Source organism: Balaenoptera ricei, chromosome 10, assembly GCF_028023285.1.
Source record: "Balaenoptera ricei isolate mBalRic1 chromosome 10, mBalRic1.hap2, whole genome shotgun sequence".
NCBI classification, from domain to species: Eukaryota; Metazoa; Chordata; class Mammalia; order Artiodactyla; family Balaenopteridae; genus Balaenoptera; species Balaenoptera ricei.
Window position 1 is genome coordinate 71,521,321 of NC_082648.1, and position 22,305 is coordinate 71,543,625.

The following is a 22,305-nucleotide window of genomic DNA, read 5'->3' on the forward strand; positions in this document are numbered from 1 at the left end:
ATATTCAAATTTTCTCACTTCCAAAATTAGCCGAGTAAAGAAATAATTAATTTTATGTTCAAAGAAATATCAAATAAGATTAATTTTTATAATAAAATAATATAATGTAAGGAACCAGCAGCTGGGACCATGTGAGTGAAAGTTTGTCTCTGTGAGAGAAATACTTATTCAATTCACAAGATGAAGATGGGACATGGGAAGAAGTTGGGAGGAGGACACTCTGTGCACTAAGAATATTGTGAGAAGAATTCAAACCCAAAAGGTCAATTCTTACACTAATTGGAATAATAAGATAAGTGGCAGAAGGAGTAAAAACCTGTCACTGGAAAAGGATTCTCAAGGGTGAGGTGAGGGGAGCATAAGAGTTGGTCCTGGTTCTGCCACTTGCTATCTGACTTTGATAAGTTATTGAAAATCTCTGGGCTTCTGTTTTCTTGTCTGTGAAATAGGAATAATAATATCTAACTCTCCAGTAATGATAACAACTGTATAGAACACAATAAAAGTGAAGGTAATTGTTACTCCAATTTGTAAGGTAAAGGGAGAAGAAAGGATGATTATAACAAAGAAAAAGTTTAAACAAAAGCACCTAGGCACAAAATAAGTGCACTGTAAAATTATGCAATTTATACTCTTATTGATTATTAAAGCACTGGAAAAATAATTTGACAACTCATGCCCTTTCCATAAGGACATCTAATTTTCTCTTTGAAAGTAGAGTCTCTTTGCCTCATAACCACAAAGACGGAAAGAAATCCTGTTTTTATCCCCGAGTCTCTCAAACTAGGAAGTGTTTTTATGAATATAGTTTTTAAAACTGCACATATACTTAACTTGATTTTTGATTTCACAATCCAACAATTTAATCAATGACTGATAAACACATAAAATAATATAATATGATGCCATCCTAGGTTTTATATACAGAAAAATACAGAGCATTTCTGGAGTACAAAAAATAATACATCCGCACATTGACATCAGTCCTCCATGTGCTCCTGTACAACATCCTGTGCCCAGCCCCACGCCACCCCACCCCACCACCACACACATACCTTACAGCTTTTCCTCCTCGACAGTAAGGGGGTAAGGCTCAAAAGCGGCCATGTTTTTTGTCTCTTCTTCCATTAATCCAAATATTCTGTCCTGCCCCATCAGACAGTATTTCTCCATTTTCCATTTTCATTTACTCCCAATAGTTTTCTATCTGAGATTTCTACATGCTTTAACGTTGAGTTTGAGCATGATTTTTATAAATGGTACCATTATAAATATTACTGGTTTCACAGATTTGGTAATTAACTCTTGCCAACGTAGTTTGATAAAATGAGAGAATTAATATTTGGAATAAAAACATGACTAATTATTTTGTCAGAAGTTCCTAAAAGCCTGAGTGCAATGAATCATGAAATACTCAATACTGAGGTCATTTCATGAGTTTCCAGTGAGAAAATATCACCTTGTCTTATATTTCCATGCAATTTTTAACCTCTTTTATAACACTCCTTCAACTTATATTATTTGTTTAATACCTATTTTTCCAGCTATACTATGGGCCAAGGGCCAGAATCATACCTACCTTTTTTGCTGTGGCATAGAAGTGTCTGACATATACTAGGTACTTGCTAAATATTGGTTGATTAATGAATTTTTTTTTAATTGCAAACGAAGAGAACTCGTGCTTTTAACATCCCATCTCTCTATAAAATTTATCACTTGGTGGCAAAGTTCTTCCTAACACAGGAATTGGGTTATTTCACACCCCTACTTATAAGTAATGAGTCATCCCTTTATTCTACTGTTCAGAATAATTACTGGATCATTTAAAATCTACCTTTATACCAATCTTTATCCTCCACAATATTCTCCCCACACTTCTTTGTCATTTCCGCCGTTATTACCTTGGCTTACAATATTACCCTCCTACTGATACAACATACAAAACTTTAATTTACGGTACAGCTCATATCACTCACAACTGCCAGCCAGCTCAAAACTGCATCCTTGGATAGAGAATAAATCGACACCACTATAAAATGTTCTGACCATGTTATGATCCAGGAAATGGGCTTGAGAAATATTCCTTCATTTTGTTGTCTGAATTCTAAAGAAGACATTTACAGTGACTTTTGTTCAAGCATAGATGGCTAGGAAACACTGTTGTATCCCTATGAAATTAAGGACTGTGTAAATAGGGGGAGCCAAAGATCATAGCTGAGGTTGCGTTCTGACATGCAGTTACACTACTGCATAGATTCTCTGAATGAAGGCCTGAGTCCTGATACATACATAGAACTAGTCAAGTAATGGACAAAATTATTCACAATTTATCAACCTTCATAACTGAGGCCATAGATCCTGAATGGTATAGACTATAACTAAGCTACATAGTTATCATTACTTATGGTTCTCTTTCTTCTATTCTTTTCAGCTTCTTTAAATGTTATGCTTTCTCCTTAAAATTTTTTTTCCTATTACATTAAGTTATATTAGGTCCTCTTTCACTGAAGTATTATCACATCTTTGTTTAGTATGTAACGTAAAGAAAGGACTTGACAAAATAGCTTGAGAGTCACAAAATTAAGTGGTTAAGAGAATGTGTTTTGTAGTCATACAGACCTTGCCATAACTATTGCATTGCCACTTTCCTGCTGTGTGATCATAGATGAATTTCTTAACTGCTCTGAGTCCAGTTTCCTCCACAGGAAACTGAGGATAGTAACTGAACATACCTTATAGTTTTGTTGGCAAAAGCTACTGAAAATTCTTGGTAAATAATAGGATCTCATTAACTATTCATCATGAGGATAATAGTCAGGTACCTTGGGCACTGGGCATGGCTAAGCTTCTAGCAACATGGCTGAAAAGATCACTTATCCTTTTTGATAATCAACACCATTAATTCTAGACTGGCGATAAAATTATACATTTTTAGTCTGATTCATATAGTTGTTGTGAAGATTAGAAAAGATCAAAAGCCAATAGTTTAATCTGAATGTTATTATGATTGCTCATTTATATTATTTTTAATTAGAATAATTTGTTAATTCAGGTGCTGTTATGGAGTGAATGTTTGTGTCCTCCCCAAATTCATATGTTAAAACCCTAAACCTCAATGTGGTGTTATTTGGAGATGGGACCTTTGGGTGGTAATTAAATCATGAGGGTGGAACCCCATGAAGGAATTAGTGCTCTAATAAGAAGAGGCAAGAAAGAGCTTGTCTTTCGCTGCCACGTGAGAACACAGCTGTTTGTGAAACAGGAAGAAAGGCTTCACCAGAATACGACCATGCTGGCACCCTGATCTTTGACTTACTCACCCAAGCGCTATGAGGAATAAATTTCTATTGGTTAGGCTACCTAGTGTACAGTAATTTGTTATAGCCACCCAAACAGACTAAGACAGATACGCTGGAGTAGGGCACAAGGTGGAAAAAGTTGAGGTCTCTGTGTAGAGATTTTTCACATGCCATCCTCTCAAACATAGCAGGGCTTCAAACAAGGGGGAATAAGTAATAGGTGTTTAGCAAAGAATTAGCGATCAGGAAATAACAAACTGAAATCCAGGAATGAATGCTTACCTCTGGGGGTAATAGATGCCTGAGATGAGAAAGGAGCAAGATGGTAAGGACAGCATTATCTTGGAAACAACTAGCTCATGTTAGGTGGTCAGTCCTCAGGAATTCATCTTTTCTACTTTGTAATTAACATACATGTTTTATATATTCTCTAAAAGTTTCAAATATTACACAAGATTCTAAAAACAATAAGTAGTTACTGATTAAATATTATTTTCTAATTATTATATTAATATGAAATATATGAGGCATTTTATGTTTGAAGAAAAATAAAAAAAAAGAAACACAAATCTTGGTCTCAAGGAATATTTTTCCTTGAAAGTCCTTACCTGCAACCACATGTTTACAGAAGATTTTAAAAATTATTCTGAGTAATATCATTGCTATGTGATAAAGTCCATGAAACCATCACTCTACTCCTCCTTTCGGCTTACATCTGAACCTGAATTTTCTAACTATTCACCACCACGAATTTATTCCTATCACTGTGTTTTAACCAAATTTTTATTCCCTTGCTCATTCCCAGGGACATAATTAGACTCTTTTTTTTTTTTTTTTTCATTTAAACACAGTAACATTATAAAGAATTACCTGAGAAACAAGGTAACTTTATGAATATCAAGTCCTTTTCTTGCCACGTTATGCATTGCTTTTGGTTTAAATGTATAACTGGGCACACACAGTCAAACAAAGAACAAAGAAGCATGTTGTTGGAATCAGTTGTGCATTGGCCTCTGAGGATGGACTTCGAGGTATATGCTTGTAGAAAGTTTTCTAGCAGGGAGTTGTATGCATTCTCTCCTGCTGTTTTATCCCCTGTACTTGCTTATACACTGGAATCACTGTGGGGCTCTGTTTACAGAAATTCAGTTGGGTTATTAGGCTCGAACCATGACTCTTTCATATTTGAAATGCTGCATTTTTTCCACAATAAACTATTTACATCAAACTCTATAAAATAAAAGAGTTATTTAAAGGTTTTAAATGACTCAGTGCAGTAGGAGTCCATTAAACTGTAACAACTTGATCAAATTTACTTCTTTCTCCTCATCTCAGTGACTTGCTTCTGCATGGAGTGTCTCTGAAGAACAGAAAGACACCAAATAAACAGATGTGAGAAAGTGTGAGTTTGGCCAGAATGAAGATATATCATAAGAAATATGGGCAAGATGCCCAGCATTCTTCAGAGACACCTGAATTCTGTTTTCTTTGCAGTATGTAAAGTTTCCATGTACAGTCGATTCCCTTATGATTTAAAGTTAATTAAGTAGAATATAAGAAATATTCCAGTAAGTTTGATGGCTTTCCTTTTGTGCCTGTAAGCTCCATGAGGTCAGAAACTATATTAGTCAGTTTTCCTGATCCATTTTGCTATTACACATAATCCCATAATTTCACTGGCTTAAAAAAACAAAGGTTTTTGTTTGTTCACACTGTATGTAAGCCGTGTGTCAGCTGAGGCTCTGCTCCACATATATTCATTCTGGAATCCAAACTGAAGAAGCAGCCACTATCTGAGACATGTCATTCTCATGGCACAGAGAAAAAAAATAATGGTAAAAACTGCATGGTTCTTAACATCTCTTCTTGGCAATGGCATGCATCACTTTTGCTTACGTGCCATTGGTTAGTCATAGCCAATAGAATGGGCAACCTTGATGTTACTTAAACAAGAAATGGTATTTTCCTGCTTGGATGTACATGCAAATCATATGACAATGAGTAAGGATTATGTTCCTCTTAGAGGGAGTGCATCAAATAATTAGGAACAATAATACAATCTACACAAAACTTAGTTTGACATTCACTACTACATGCCTTGAATCTAGGACAGTTTCAGTCATTTAGTAGCACTGTTACCAAACTCTGCTTCGGCTGCTCACGGCTTGAAAGCCAATACTCGAGAGACAAGTGTTGGTAGGAAAGGAAAGGTTTCTTTATTCAGGAAGCTGGCGACCTGAGGAGAAAGCAGACTCATGTCCAAAAGCCAGCTCCCAACTCTAGATCAGAGGGCAAGAGCTTTTAAGGGGAGTTTCAGAGGTGTACAGATGGAGGGAGGGGACTCTGTGCACAACAGAATAGTTAGCTTTGACAGTTATCTTGCAATTGGTCATGTGGTGGCCTGATCAGCTTCATCTTGGTTGTTTTAAGTACAGTTAATCTTCAGTTCCAGGGTTGGTTGGTTCCCATTTCCTTGAGGCCAGTTCTTGGAATTGTGTAAGATGGAGCAGCTTATGTCATGGCTACAGTCTGGGCATCATATAGTTAACTTCTTCCACTTGGTGGGGACTTTATTATCTGCAAAACAGTTCAAAGGATATGGCTCAGAATATTTTCTATAGCCCTTGAAGAGGAACTAAAGGTCCATGACTTAAGTTAGTGGCTAAGCTATTATTATTTTGTCTTATTTGACTATTTTCCTTTGTTTCTGCATTTTCTCTTTTCTCTGATTAAATATATTTCTTGGAACTAAGGCAAGGCCTAGGAGGCTAAAGTGTTTCTACGAATAAGAGGCAGGTGGAGGACATGAGGAGGTGGGGGTCTGTCCCAGGAAGGCCTCATAGGGCCCTGCTCAGTTTCAGTACTTCATTCATTCAGTGGGTACTCAAACATTAATTGATCAATTTACTACTATGTGCCTGAAATACACTAGAGGTTTAGGATGCTGTAGTGAACAAACATTAATTCCTGGAATAATAAAGCTCATGTTCTAATGAAAGGAGACAATAAACAAAGTAAGTTAGGTAAATGTATATATAGCAGTTAGATGTGATAATTTTTAGGAGAGCAATTAAGAGTTAGGGGCTACAGTTTTAAATAGAATGATGAAGAAAGATCTCACTCGGAAGGTAATAGAAAGATCAAAAGGAGTGAAGGAGAACAATATGGAGATCTGGTTGCAAGTATATTACAGGGAGAGAGCATACCAGGTCCAGGTGCCTGGTGAGTATGAGGAACAGCCAGGTGAGTATGAGGAACGACAAGGAGACTAGTGTAGCTAGAGCTGAGGCAGGTAGAGGGAATATGGTAAGAGATGAGATCAGAAAGATATCAGTGCACCAAAATTGGTAGGGAATGTAGACCTTTAAACATATTCATTTTTCCTATGAGTAGGAAATCATTGGAGGACTTTGAGGAGTGACAACATCTGATTTTCATTTTAAAGGATCATTCTGGCTGCAATGTTAAGTACAGATGGACTTGTGGTTGGGTGGATGAAGGAAAACTAGTTATGAGTCTATAACAAACTAGATGAGGGATGACAGTGATTCACACCATGGAGAAGCAGTGCTGGTGGTAAGAAATAGTTTGATTCTGGATATATTTTAAAGGTAAAACCTATAGAATTTCCTTGTGGATTAGATGTGGGATATGAGACAAAGAGGTACAAGGATGACTGTAAGGTTTTGCCTGAGTAAATAAAGGATTGATGACATGGATTAACTGTGCCAATGAACCCAATCTGTTCTCATCTTCCTTATCCACATAGTTTGAATACAAGGATATTCCTTTAAATGCTCCTATGCTGAATCTGTGCTTGGCCGTGTGACTTGCTTTAGCCAGTGTAACAGTAATATGTAAGACTTAAAAAGTGCTTGCATATTAGGGCTTGCCCTCCTGCTCACCTGGAATCCTGAGCCTCCATGCAAACAAGCCCAAACAGGAGTCCAGATGATAAGAAACATGCAGCCAAATCACTCTTGTTTTCTCTGATAATAACCAGTTAATCCCTCAAAAAAAGAACCAATCTAGCTGATCTGTAGCTAATCTCAGATGCATGAGTGAGCCCAGCTGAGAGAAGTAGAATACTTACCCAGCTGATCCTAGCCCAAACTTCCAACCCACATAAATATTTGCTAGCTAATTGATTTCTGTTTTTGGCCACTACACTGGGGGGCTGGCGGAGTCGGGTAGGGGATGTTACATAGCAAAAGCTATATGATACAATGAAGTTACTAGTAACTTTGATGGGGATGATTTTGTGAGGTTTGCTTTTAAAGACGAAGACTAGAAGCTTATTTTGGACAGGCTAAATATGTGTTACCCATTATGTATTCAAGTAGAAGAAATGAACAAGGGAAATATAATACAATAGGCAGGCAGCCTTAAGGACTTCATCAAGCTTGGTGACCAGTTAGCATGTCTATGTGTTTTTCTCCACTTGTATGGGTCGAGAATAGGAAGAGGCAGAGATCTGGCTTACTAGACAGCTGTTAAATGTTGAGATGCTGAAATTTGGCAGGTCAGAGTAAATGAAAATCGATCAGAACACACAACCAAAAAATCTTCGTGGTCTTCCAGTGTGTCCCCTACATTTCAAATTTCTTAGGCACTAATTAGGACCTATAAACCCATGCTTGGTGTGTGAGATATGCAAAATAAAAATAAATATAAGATAATTTTATTTATTTGAAAAAAGAGATTAATAAATATAAAACCAAGTGAAATGGATTGAATGAAAAACTGCCTGATACTGACTGTAAGATTAGAAGAAATAAGCGAAGATAGTAAAACCAATGTATAAAAGCAGCTGGGGAAAATTTTTGGCACATGGTAAGTAGGATTTTTGTTGGTAGAACAAAGAAGCAAGAAAGAGCATTCACAGAGGCATAGAAAAAATAAGAATAGACTTAAATTACAAGCTGGAACAAGAGATGCATGATACAATTAAAGTTGATTATTAGACAGACTTTGGTACCTCTCACCAATCAGACTCTCAAGGGTAGTGGTATGCTGGTAAATTAACAACTGGTTTTTCAAAGGTTGGGGAGGCTGGTTGTCTTGTAAAATTCGCTGTTTTCCATGCATAAATTCTGCCATCATTGCCAATTTCAAGCTAACAATATAGTTCAACTGATTTACAAAACTCCTGGAATTAAACAGTCATGTCTTGTAGGTCACTAAATGCCAGCCAGATCCAGCACATCATTGCTAGACATTCTTACAACTAAAGCGGAAATATCTTTGTCACTTTGGGAATACTGCATCCTGGGATATGAATCCCTCTAGATCACCTGGAAAATGATTAGTTTCTCTTCAACCCAGGAACATTTCTAAAAAGCTAAAATGACTTAGGTATTCAATTAAGTGTGATTGATGTTCTTTGCCTCGGTGTTAGAAGGCAGGACTCAACATTTAGTTCCATCCTCTGTAGTGCTGCAACTCATTGAGCTCTGCTTGTGGATGGGTTTTTGGTCTTTCTCTGGTGAATCACCTAATGTGGCCCACAGTTCCATAGAGGGGAACTTCATGTTGACCCCAAGTGTTCTGTCCCTAACCTTATGGAATTTGGTGTCCCTGGGAGGCAGTTCATGTAGTGAGGAAAAAAACAGACTTTGGGGTCAGACTGGAGTTTGCTTATGAGTTCCTCCATTTATCGTCTCTGTAACCTTGTAAAAGTAAACTCACTGCCCTTTCTACTCACAACACTTCTGACACCAGATATGTGGGTTTTTCCACACCAAGTAATTTTTCAGTTCTTGGCAGACACTGACTGGGTGTCCTACAATTTAATTCAATTCTGATACTAACAGATCAGCGTTAGAACAGACCTCACAGGCTAATGGATTAGTCCCATCAGACTGCTACCTTCCTCCCAGATGCCAATTGCAAGTAGTGGGTCCCCAAGTTACCCATAACTTCTATCCAACTTGATGACAAATCAGAGGTTCCCACAAACCCCTCCTTGAGTTTGATAATTTGCTAAAACATCTCATAGAACCCAGGGAAACAATTTACTTACTGTTACGGATTTATTGTAAAGGTTATTTCAAGGATGCAAATGATCCAACAAATGAAAAGATACATAGGATGCAGTCTGAAAGGATCCTGAATGCAAGAGCTCTGTCCCTGGGGAGTCAGGGTGTGTCACTCTCCCAGGACATGGATGTGTTCATCAACCTGGAATATCTCTGAACCCCTTTGTTTAGGGTTTCTAATGGAGGCTTCATTACATAAACATGATTGATTAAATCACTGGTTATTGGTTATTAACTCAACCTCCAGTCCCTCTCCCTCCCTGGAGGTCAGGGGGTAGACCCCAAAATTCCACCCCTCTTATCACAATTGGTTGCCCTGGCGATCAGCCCTTCATCCTTAGGGGCTTTTCAATAGTCATCTCATTAACATAAACTCAGGTACAGTTGAAAGGGGCTTCTTATGAGGAGCAAAAGACGCTCATTTCAATTTAATGCTCCAGAGCTGTTTCAAGAGCCAAGAACAAAACCATATATAACAGAAGATGCTTCTATTGCCTTTATCACTTAGGAAATTACAAGGGTTTTAGGAGCTCTAATCAGGAGTGGGGATGAAGATCAAACTATGTATTTCTTATTATATAACAATAACCTTGGAATATTACTTAAGGTCTCTGAGTTTTCTGTAAAACAGGACAGGATGATAATCATGCTTATTATTATATTATTATAATATATTATTATAATATATTATATTATATATTATATTACCAAGTCCAAGCTCATGCTGCTCACTGCACAACAGGCCAATAAATTGAGAGATGAGGTGTTGGGGCAGGGAATAGTGACTTTATTTGGAAAGCCAGCAGACCAAGAAGATGGCAGACTAGTGTCCCAAAGTACCATCTTACCCGAGTTAGAATTCAGGCTTTTGATATACTAAAAGGGGAGAGGGTGTGGCTGGCTTTTGCAAACTTCTTGGTGCTGGCCAGACCTGGAGGGGATGTAATAATCCTTTGTTCTTTCAGCTGTGCACATAGATCTGGTCACAATGTTCCTGTACACCTCCAACAAGACAAATGTTATTCTCTGTTCTGGAACTTTTTAAAATCTCTGTATGAATGAAAAATGTTATAGCTTTAAAGGTCAAGCCTGGGAGGCAGAGCCTTGAGAAAGGGATATTATGTATATTTCAGGCTATAGGCAACATTCCGTTACAAAGATGCAGAGCCAGCATGAGGAAGCACAGGCAACAGAGCACACAGGTTAGAGCTATAGGAATAGATCCAAATTGGAGTCAGGTTTGTTCTTTGCCACACTATGTAAGGTAGCTTATGCTGTCATATAATTATCAGCTGACATTTAGTTGTTCTTACTGTTTATTTAAATTTTAATTAAATCAGTGATGTCTCTTTACAATTCTTTTCCTGGGTGACCTCAGGTGAGTTAACTAATGTCTGAGATTTAGTTTATATTTAAATATTTAATGAGACATTTGATATACATGGTCCCTCAAGTCTCTTACATTCTGTGATTTCATGAGACTATAACCCAAGTCTCTGGGGTCATTTGTTGCTCTAGCATGTTATTTGTTCTTTGCTTAAAACCAGCATTCGTATACAGAAGACTTAGTACGTAGAATTTTGTTTGAGATTAGTGGACTCCCAAAATTTTCTGCCATCTTCCCTGCTACTACTTGTATTTTCTACCCACAAATAAGCCCTTCAAAGCTGAAGTGTCCAATGTGATAGCCACTAGCCACAGGTGGCTATTTAAGTTTAAATTAATAAGATTAAATAAAATACAAAATTTAGATCCTCAATTGCACATGCCACATTTCCAGTGCTCAGTACTCACATGTGAGGATATAGAACTTTTCCATCATTGCAGAAAGGTCTATTTGACAGGGCTGCTGCTCTAAAATTATTCATGTGATATGACAGCTCTTTTAAGTATAGCACATAAAGTCAAAAGTCTGATCTGTGGGGATGGGGAATGGGACTTTTGACCAAAATAATAGCCTCTAATCATTTATTTCTTCTCAACTCAATACCTATGCTTTCAAGTTACAATGTGAGAAAATTTCATCTTGCCTTCTCTACTGTATCTAGCCTCAAATATCTGTAACTATAAAATAGTTTATATCTATGTCTGTATCTATATTTGTATCTAAACTATATCTGTAAAATAACCATCATCACTTAGAAGACTTGTGACATAAATGACTGTAAGTGTTCCATGCACTCACCATTTGCAGAAAAGGAAACTATGAGTCACACTTGTCACACTGTTCTTAGTGGAATAGCCAGGAATATAAAGAAACCAATTGGATGTACAATTCTTTACTTGTATCTGTATACCACACCACCTCACATTCTTAGGATATACCAAGTTTTCTAGGAGTAACTTTTCTACAGATCATACCACCTCCTCCTTATTTAACCATGATGGATTGTTTGCAAATTAAGATAAAAAATAAATCCTGATTTATACTTGTAGTAGACCATGAATGTTAACCTAATGAATGAAATGTTAATGAATGTTGTTAATGAAATATACTTTGCCTCTTCAATAAAATCAAAGCTTTTTCATTTCTGTTTTTCAATCTTAAGCTTAACATCTAATATATATTATAGAATAGATCTTAAGGTTGCAGCTATATTGTTCTTACTAAGGAATTTATAATTTTGGTATATGTTCCTTTTATTGGTAATGGAAACCTGTCAAAGATTATTTTCCTTGAAAAATAGTCCCCCCCAACAAATTTCTGCCTGCCTAATGAATTAAAATCACTCATTGAAGAAATTGCATGAAAACACCCCACTAATTTCAAACTAAAATATATACTAGATTCATAGGCAGATCGCCACACTAGTTGGTGGGATTTATTTTTTTCTGCAGCAGAACAATGTAGGTAGTTACTGGAAATAAAACTATTTCAATTGCATAAAGAGTAACGTTAAAAGAAAAAAATAATTGTCTCCCTACAAAAGATTAATAATATTATTTTGTTGTGTTTGTTCTTGCTTACTTAGAGTACTCTTCTCCAAAATGATGTGTTTGTCTCATGTTCTTCCTTATGTCCAGACATCAACAACTGTTTGTAGGTATCTACTTGGATGAGGAGCAGCATATTGGAGTGGTTTAGAGAATTCGTTAATAGGAGTGTGTCTGTCTTGGTTTGGCTACTAGTTTCAACAATCTACGTGACCTTGGGTAAGTAATGTAACTTCTCTGGGCCGCCATTTCTTTACTTAGAGGATGGGAATAAAATTATAATCTTATCTCAGAAGAGTAACTATATTATAAATTAATTTATAATTAGAGGGTTTACAACTGTGCCTAGAGTAGTAAGCCGTCCATGTTAGCAATTAATCATTTAGAGATGCTTATTAAAAAAAAGTATAAAATATTACCATATGAATATACAAATGTATCTATTTTTAGTAGATAATAATAGGGATCATGATTTTTTTTTAATAGGATGAAAACTAAATAGTGCCTTATGTAATTTTCTTTGTTTTCTTTATATTTATACAGTAAATAGTAAATAAGGTATATAAGTTAAATGTGCTCTAGAGAAATTGTTTATATTTACAGTTAAAGAGCTTAAAACTTCTGTGTTTTTTTTTAATATTTTCTAAGAAATAAGCATATTATATTTATATTAGTTAGATAAAAGGATCTTCATAAGTTTATTTTTGCTCCTTATACAAAAATCTGGTGAAATTTTTAAGTGATACGACTGGCCTTTCCTAAATAAGGGCCTCATCTTTGGTTAGTTATTTATTGGAAAACTATAATCATATTCAGAAGAAACCTGATACAGTAAACAATCTTAGCTAAAAGCTAATTGGTTGGTAACTTTTAAATTTATTTTTTGGGGTTGCAGAACTTATCTAATAATATTTCTTGTAGGAGTTTTTTAATTTTAATTTTAAATTACTGCTTGCATCGGTCAAGGTTTGGACCAAGAAATGGAAATTACACTACATATTTCAACAGAAAATTCAATATACTGATTTGGTTCCACATTTGGAGGGCTGAAAAAGCAAAAAGGAACATTAAGATGACATAAAGGTAGTAACAGTAGGAAGTAGCTACTGCACATAGGAAGCAGGATTATCAGAATCTAGAAACTTGAGGGTGGGGCCCTACAAAGCTGGCACTCAGACCTCTGAGGAGGGGTTGCGGGCTGGCTGATGCTAGTGACTCAGGAGATCAGAATAAGGGCATTTGGAGTTGGGGCTAAGGTTGCTAAGGAGGTAGTGTTGCTCAGCTTATTGGATACCTCTGATAGCACTTAATGAGGCTTGTGCTGAGTGTCAAAAACCCTGGAACCAGCTACTGTTGCCCAGGTAAAGTGCCCTTGCTTGGGCTGTGCTGACAGAAACAGCAATAAATGGGGAAAAGAAAGTCCCTTCTCTCTTCTTCCTGCTTCCAGAGTCCCTCTCCCTCCAGATCTCCCTAGTGACAGAGGAAGTTAACTGATAAAGGAGAAATGTAATTTTTCAGAGTCCCAGGCTCAGTGTCACAAAGCTGAGAATAGAAGGAAAGGCTTTATAACTGAAACATGCTTAAAATGAGATTATTGTAAATGTCCCCAATGCTAATGGCTCTCAACCCATCTCATGAACACCTCTCTCTCTCTCTGTCTCCCCATAGAATACAGTGAACACTTCCTCCCACTTTCTCGAAAACTTTCCTGGTTTTAGCACTGAAAACCCTACATCTCAAGAAACCCCTTAGTCCTCGGCAGACTAGGATGGTCGGTCACCTTAACCTAGAAATTAACATTTAATTTCTATTAAATTATAAATAAGGGCAAAGGGAAATTACAAAATTGAAAGGAGAATGGAAAACACGTTTTGTTGTAAATAGGTCTATACATCTGTAGGTTAAGCATACCCACCCTGCCACCACCCTGCTTGTTATTTTTTATTACGATTATTTGCATAGGAACATAAAGAAAACTGATGGTGTTGGAGGGGATGTGAGAGGAAATGTTTTAACTCTGTTCTCACTTGAGTGAAACTGTGCAAATTGTCACTACCTGATAGTTGGAACTGATTTCTCTACCACTAAGCAGCTATAAACTGACAGGTCACTGTGTGCTAAAAGTCAGAATTTTCTGGAACTGAATGTCACAAGTTCTGAATCAAATGAATATTGGAATTATCAGTGCAGGCAAAAAGTATACTGGTTACCACATTATCCACAGAAGGCTATTCCCTTTCACTCTATTGAAAAATATCTGACGGGACTTATAAGTTCAGCTAGAACATGTCAACTTAAAATATGAATGTTTTCTGGGGCAAGTGATTACATGGAGCATCCCGGCTTGTCTGAGTCACGCTGAATACTTCATGGTGCTACCATCCTGGTAAGTGTCTGAGCTGTCACGTGTCCTCCCTCGTGGACATCTTTATGCCATTTTAAGCAAATTGCAATCAAACAACGTACTTTTCTTTCAGAGTCAAATTATTTTCTGTCTTTGATCTTATTTCCCTTCAGAATATTTTTTAATGAAATTTAAGGCTCATAAAGATCTGGTTTATTACTACCTTCTCAAAACTCAGTTTCAACTACTCTGCTCTCATTCTCTGCCACCTGGTAATACATGACCTAGTTCAAATTCAAATGTTGTATCCATTGAGGTGAAGGCTAAGCTAGGGTAATTATAACAAAGAGACACAAGTGCATTTTTTTCTCATGGAACAGCCCAGCTAGTTTAGGCTAGTGAGGCAGCTGTGCTCCATGAAGTCATTCAGGGATCCAGGTTCCTCCCTTCATTTGCCCTGCCATTTATTAGACATTGGGCTCTTCTGCGCGGCCCAAGCTGAGATGCAAATCATTTGCATTCCAGTCTGTAGAAGGAGGAAAATGAGATAAAATCCAAGGCAGCAGTTTATCTCTGCTCAAGTGAGGAAGGTGCATCAATCACTCTTCCAACCCTGGCCACTCATAGCTACAAGGGAGACTGGGATCTGTAACAGACAGCTGGGAGACCATATCCTGAGGAAGAGGAAGAAAACAGATTTGTGGGTACAATCAGCAGTCTGTCAATGAAGCCACTCAATTTATGGAAACTTCAAATTGCCTAAATGAATAGAATCAATTCCTTTGTTTTCTATATCTTGAACATAAGAATGTTATTGCGCCTCTCACATCATATTATGTATTTCAATATCTACCTCAAATAAGAGACTGCAAAATCCTTAACATGAGGATAGAGGTTTCTTCACTTACATAGTTCCTAACCCTTGTATGTGGTAGATGATCACTTCATATTACTGAGTTGATTTGAATAGATTATGTTGTTGTGACAGCTTATTAGGTACAGAGATTTTTAGCAACCTCCATTTTATAGATGGGGATCCTGAGGCTCTAATACAATCAAATGACTCTCCCAAAATCTAGTTCACGGTGAAACTAGGATTAAAGCAACGTTTTTGATTCCTGGCTCAATTTTATTAAAGTAAGCCAAGCAATGGTGTAGGTCTGCTCAGGCATAGAAACCACTCATTTAAAAACTACACACTAGCCATTTGAATGACATTGTGTTTATTGTGTATTTTTTTTTAATGTCAACATTCAAAGGCATTCTTCAGCATCCTTATGCATGTTGACAATATGCATGATCTAATCCTTTCCTTAATTTAGCATCATTTTACAATGTCCAGTTGGTCTCTTTCCAGTTAATATCGCCATCCTCAAACATCAAGCTGGTTCTTGATAGTCTTAAAACTGAGATTGCTGCTATTTTATCATATGAAAAGAGCTACAAAACTAAAAACTATGTGACTTCTAATTAATAAGATGGATTTATTAGAACAGCTTAAATACACACACTGATGGTGGGGGAATGTGTGTGGAGATGATGCTGAAATTTACCAGAAAAAAAAGTCTTAGAAATTCAGTGGTGACTGACTACATTATAAATAGGTTCTAAAATCAGATACACTTTGGTCACATCCTGGCTGTACAGTTCAGCAGCTCCACAACTTTCAGAAAGTCACTCTGTTTTTGCAAGCCTCAACTACCACATTCCTAAAATAGGGTAATTCCATAAGAACAGCTTTTTAGGATAATTGATTTAACATTTTTCCTGGAATAGATTAAGCAAACAATAAATGATAGCTTTTATTGCTGACTATCATTATAGGTCTAAGTACCCTTTAAGACATGACTGTAAGTAACATAAGATAATGAAATAGCTTTGTTTAAACTAACTAATAATTTTGAAATGATCCATAAAGAATAATTGTTCCTCTAAATTCAGGCATTAGCATTCATATTAATTTTTAAATAATTTTTGCTAACATACAAAGAAAAATAACATAGCTTTTGAATTAGTCTACAATATGTTTAAAGCAGTAGAGCAAAGCGTGAAAATCTAGCACGCTCCACTGGAAAAATAAGCAATTGTCAGAGGCGGTAATCACAAAGAAATGCAGAGATTGGCAAATGCCTTAAAAGTGCTAGAAAACAAACACATGTGAGATGCCTATTTTTAAAACGAAAACATTTTCATAGTCAAAAGTTAAAGAATAAGAGAAATTAAAAAGAAGAGAGATAAAAGAGAAAATAGTTTTCACTTGTATATCTCTGAAATTAAAGCACTTTTATCATCTACCACTTTCATTACCAAAATAACATCAACCCTTGTGCACCAGACTCCTTACCAAAATAATGGCCTAGAAGAGATGTTGAATTAGACAAATTCCTCCACTGAGCTTTGAAACTTATTAATGATTGAATTTTTTTGATGGAATGTTATTTCTGCAATCAGTTGAGCTAAATGAAAATTATGCATCTGTTTACACCACCATAGAATTATAGGAATTAACACTGATTAACCCTGTCATTAATTTGTTGTTTAGGATTTAAAGGAAGGACCTCCAATGGGTTAATTGTGAATATTTTATTGAAATATTATAAGAACGTAGTTTGTAATTACAATTTTAATATGACATTGAGAATGTTGGATTCAAAGTTAAAGAAAAGCACAGATATGAAACCCTTATAATTATTGGTTCATAAAACTCTAATTGCATTTTATGTCATTTTATTCTATCATTTGAAGGTCTCTGTGATTACACTTTTATCTTATTTATAGATGGATGAAGTAAGGTGAATTTAATTCATTTTCATGTTAGTTACACTTGTGATTTTTGAAGAAAATCTAAAAGCATAGACATTTTGGACCTGGGTTTCCCTGAACTAAAAAAATTTTTACTAAAACATACTTGAATCTATTAACATTCAAGTCTGTCTAGAATGGGAAAATATTTTAGTAAAAGTAAATGTAAATTAAGGATTAATTGTTCTGGGTTTTAGTGGAAACATTTATTTCGTTCAAACAAAGGAGATTGCAGGCATAGAAAATATTTTGTAAGCTTTTACAGATTTTTAGTTTTGTCTCATATCACAAATTCATTTCACCCTTTTCTAATGAGTTATTGCTGAGTTGTTCGAGAGCTGACAATATGATGCAAGCTCTTAGAATTTAGAACCTAAAAGAACAATATAAACGTAAAAGTACCTATATGAACAATCTACAGTTTATTAATTTGTTCACACTTTAACCATCAAAAAATTTAAGTAGATCTTGAAAATATTTTAGTTCTTTTTTAATCGATTGTCTAAGGGCACAATAATCATGTATAACGAGTGGCCACACAGCTCCTGTGAAATACTTCAGTTAGTGTATTGCTCACTCATCAACTGTCATCAGCTAGGCAGTACTGTGACTTCAGATGGATCCACTCATGCTTTTGCATGTTAGATAAATGTTGAAATCTCCTGGGTTGACTGGAGTGAGTCAGCTCTGCTCCACATGTCTCTCACCCTGCAGCAGGCTAGCCTGGCCATGTTCTCATGGTGGTGATGGTAGAGACACAGAGAGTCAACAAAAACACACACAGTCTTTGAGATATAGAGTGGGAATCCACTCCACAGCATCCTATTGGCCAAACAAGGTACAAGGTTAGGTCAACTTCACAGTTTGGGAGAAACTCTGCCTTTGTAGTTACAAGTATTGCAGTGTCACATGACAAAGGGTGTAGATACAAACTAAAGAATTTTTAGAAACTATGATATATTTTTTCATATTTTATAATAAATTTCTTTTACACTCATTAACCAAACAAATCATCTATATGCAGGAATTATGCTATAACAATTAAATAATTTATTTACCTGATTTGTATTTCTGAACTATGAGGCAACTATTCATGCTATTTCCCAACTGGAAAAAAAAAAGTTCTATTTTGATCATTTTGACTACATTTACCAGTATGGGAACAATGAATGGAGCATCGAAAAATTAAACTTCAATAACATATTGGATCCCGTACAGTTCTTACCATTTCAAACAATGTAGAGGGTTTTCCAGTAGCATAGTAAGGATGCTTCTGTTTAGATAGCTACCTTTCCAGTGGGAAGTAAAGTCACAGAAATAACTGGGTGATAATATGCATTTTCCTCCATGGGAATTCATAAAAATTATGAAAACAAAAATGTGTAGAACAGGTAGATATTTAAATCTACTTCTCTTCAATACAGTTCTACAGAACATAATCACAAACCCTTTAAAGATATGTAGGAAATAAAATTTCCCTAAATCTCAAATCTAAAAAGAAGGCAAGAACTACATAGGCAAGAAAATTAAATTATGATATTAATATTTCAATGAACTAATATCATTTTTTATTCATTGTCTCCAATTTTATTAATAAAGATCTATATTTTTCAGAATGAAGCTGGTATTATTTATGTCTTAAATTGGACAGTTTCTTCCCTAAACCTGTTTCTTGAATATCCTTAAAGTCATGGCCTCTTTTCAAATGCATTACTCAATAAATGACAATTCCAAAAGTAATCATTGACCTTTAATAGAGGTGATTTTAGACTTTATCTGTAAATACCAATCATTCAAATGAAAAGTTAAAAGAAAAATGATATTTTCTATTTGGAATTTACTGTTTCCACACTGAATTTTTAAAATAATGGTTAGTTTGGTTTGTTGATGCTCCATGGGGCAGAAAATTTGTCTTGTTCACTGCTAGATTGCCAGAACCTGGAATAGAGCCTGGTACAGAGTATGGGCTCAATAAATATTTTTGAATAAAATATTTGTTGACTGAATGAATGATGTTATTGTGGAATTGAATAACATCGTTCCTTGTTGACTTAGGCATACTCAACAGAGAATTTTCCACATAACTGGAAAATAATAAAGACATGATTTAAGGGCTGTCATATCCTTTATAAGTTTCTTGAGAATAACATGAATAATCCTAAAATGAAAATCAGAGCTAAAAAGACTCCATGCCATTTTCAACTTTTATATATTTTGCAGATTTCTTTCTAGATTAATGGCTGTTTGAATTCTTCACTGTCAAATCAGAATGGTTCTTTTTAGCTACTGTGGCAGCCAAAACAGAACATATTGTTAGGTTAAAAATCTAAGACTGCATTTAACTTCAATTAGTTTATATACTCAGGAATTTGTAAAATTTGGGGAGAAATGTTATTTGTACTAAACTAGGAATTGCATGCCTATTAAATTTGCCAAAGAACATACATAAGCAACATAAATTTAAAAAGTAATAAATTTTCCAATATTTCAAATTTAGCTACTTAGGAGATTATCCGAGGTCAATAGAAAATTATCATTTTGTTATTATGCTATTGTAAAATCCATAGTTGGATTCAATATGTGGGAAATATGAAGCTTGGATTTCCTATTATTTAAAAAAGTTATGTCTGGTAAATAAAAATTATTCTAGGTGAATTTTTATCAAAGATAACTTCACTGCATTCTTCTTCTATCCACTATATAATTGTTTCTTCTAATAAATACTATAATGAAATTATAAAATTTACTTTTTTTTAGGCAAAATCAATTTGGAAAATCATTAACATCTCTGAGAGGGGGGAGGCAGAGGAAAGGATTGGGGGAGGGACTGATCAGTAAACTCAAATTACTGTAAATTTTCTAGTTTTTAGGTTTAGTAAAGAGTTCATAAGTAATATTTATATTACTACGCTTCATAATAGTATTATGCTTATAACTTACATATATGTTACATATATTTTATGCAAGTAACAAATATTAATAAGTAAAGTCATTTTCAGAGATAAAATGTAGTTACTTATAAATGCTAATTATATTGACCTATTTTCAACTCTAAAAGAATCTTGCTGAAAGCACATCAGAAGAAACATTATTCAGATTTGCTTCCTGGGGAAAAAAATAAAATCTTAATTTTTTTATGGGAGATTTCTACATGTTATCTAATCCAAGTATGAATAACATTGTTTCCTGACAGTGTTATTGAGAGATTAGTGGAGGACTTTATACAACCTTCATAAATGGAAAATAATAATTCTCTGCTGTTAATTTATTTTGATTGAAGGAAAATGCCCATTTATTTTCCTTGTAGTTAAATTTAAAGAAAATTTAAAATTAAGAAAAATGCACTTTAAGATAAAACTTATTTATTATTTATGACAATTCTTGTTTCTAAATATGAGGTTAAGAAAGCACTTGTGTATAGATTTTTTTAATGAGTAGGCACAGCATCATACCAAAAGGGAAACTGAAAGTAATTATTAGTGCTCAATTTTGACAATTACATAAACTCAGCAATTTACCTAGGTTACCGAGAAATTACAAGCATAAACTATAATGTATTATTTATATAATTGTTGATATATAATAAAGCCATGTATAGAGAAAATACAGAGTTAATATTGAGACAGAAATTAACATTGAATTGATAAAAATATAATTGGGTGAAATGATAGGTAAGAATCAGTTTTCAGATATCTAGGAAATTCAGCTTTCTAACTAAGAAAACATTGATGTGAAATTGTTAACATACAGTGTATTTTTAAAATAAAATTAATTTTGACAAATTGCAGTAAGTAGTATATTACGCTTACATTGCATTATGCTGGACATAACATTGCAAAATATAAATGATGCACAGGTTTTCAAAGATTGTTCTTTTTTATCATTCACATTTTCCTTCTTATTTCAGAGAATAAATTGACATTTCTCTATCCCTCCCCACCTTTTACTTATCTTAGATGTTTACTGGTTGTAAGTGAGAAAAAAAAAAACCTCACATTATTTTAAGCAAAAAAGAAAAGGATGTTTTACTAACTCATATAATAAGTAAATCAAGGGAGGGTATTTGATCTTAAATGTTGCTGGTTCTAGGAATTAAACAATATCAAAGGGGTATCGGGCCTCTCTGTTCCTTGATTCAGCTTTACCCTGTTTGGAGAAATATCATTAGGCCATCTCTACCTACTGAGTGAGGTTGATGACTATTGGCAGCTGGGTAGGTCCAGGCTAATATTCTCTCAGCTTATTGAATTTGATAAAAAGTGAAGACATTTTATCCAATAATTCTGGAGAAGTTCCCAAAGCTGATCTTCATTGTCATTTAGTCACAAGAATGTATAACCCCTGAAAAATGGTACTCAAAAGGAAAATTAAGTACAACAACCAAAATAATTCTGAATAGCTCAATTTTCTTACATATAAAACTAAGATAATGAGAGTGTCTACTTCACAGGGTTGATGTGGATTAACTGGATTTAACATACGGAATCTGCTTAGGGCAGCACCTGATTCATCTTTGATTAGTTGTCACTGGTGTTGTTATACCAGAAGTCTGTCTTATGTATCTTCCTGTCTTTACCTTTGACTAAGCTGGTTTGATTGGCAGGAATTCTTTTCTTCCTCATAGCTAAAGTCCATCAGAACATCATTACCTCTAAGAATACGTCTCATATTTTGCAATCCTCATAGCTCATTTTTGACGTCTATTAGGTGTAGCCCTTAATGCATACTACCCTGAGTTAAAATTATGGGCATGTATGTCTTTCTACCTGTGTATCCTGCAGGTCTTTTTCATCTGTGTTCTCCATGGCATCTACTCTAGTGCTATGTTAATATGAATGCAAAATTTAAAAAAAAATTGAACTCAATCTAGGCATCTAAGGTAAAATAA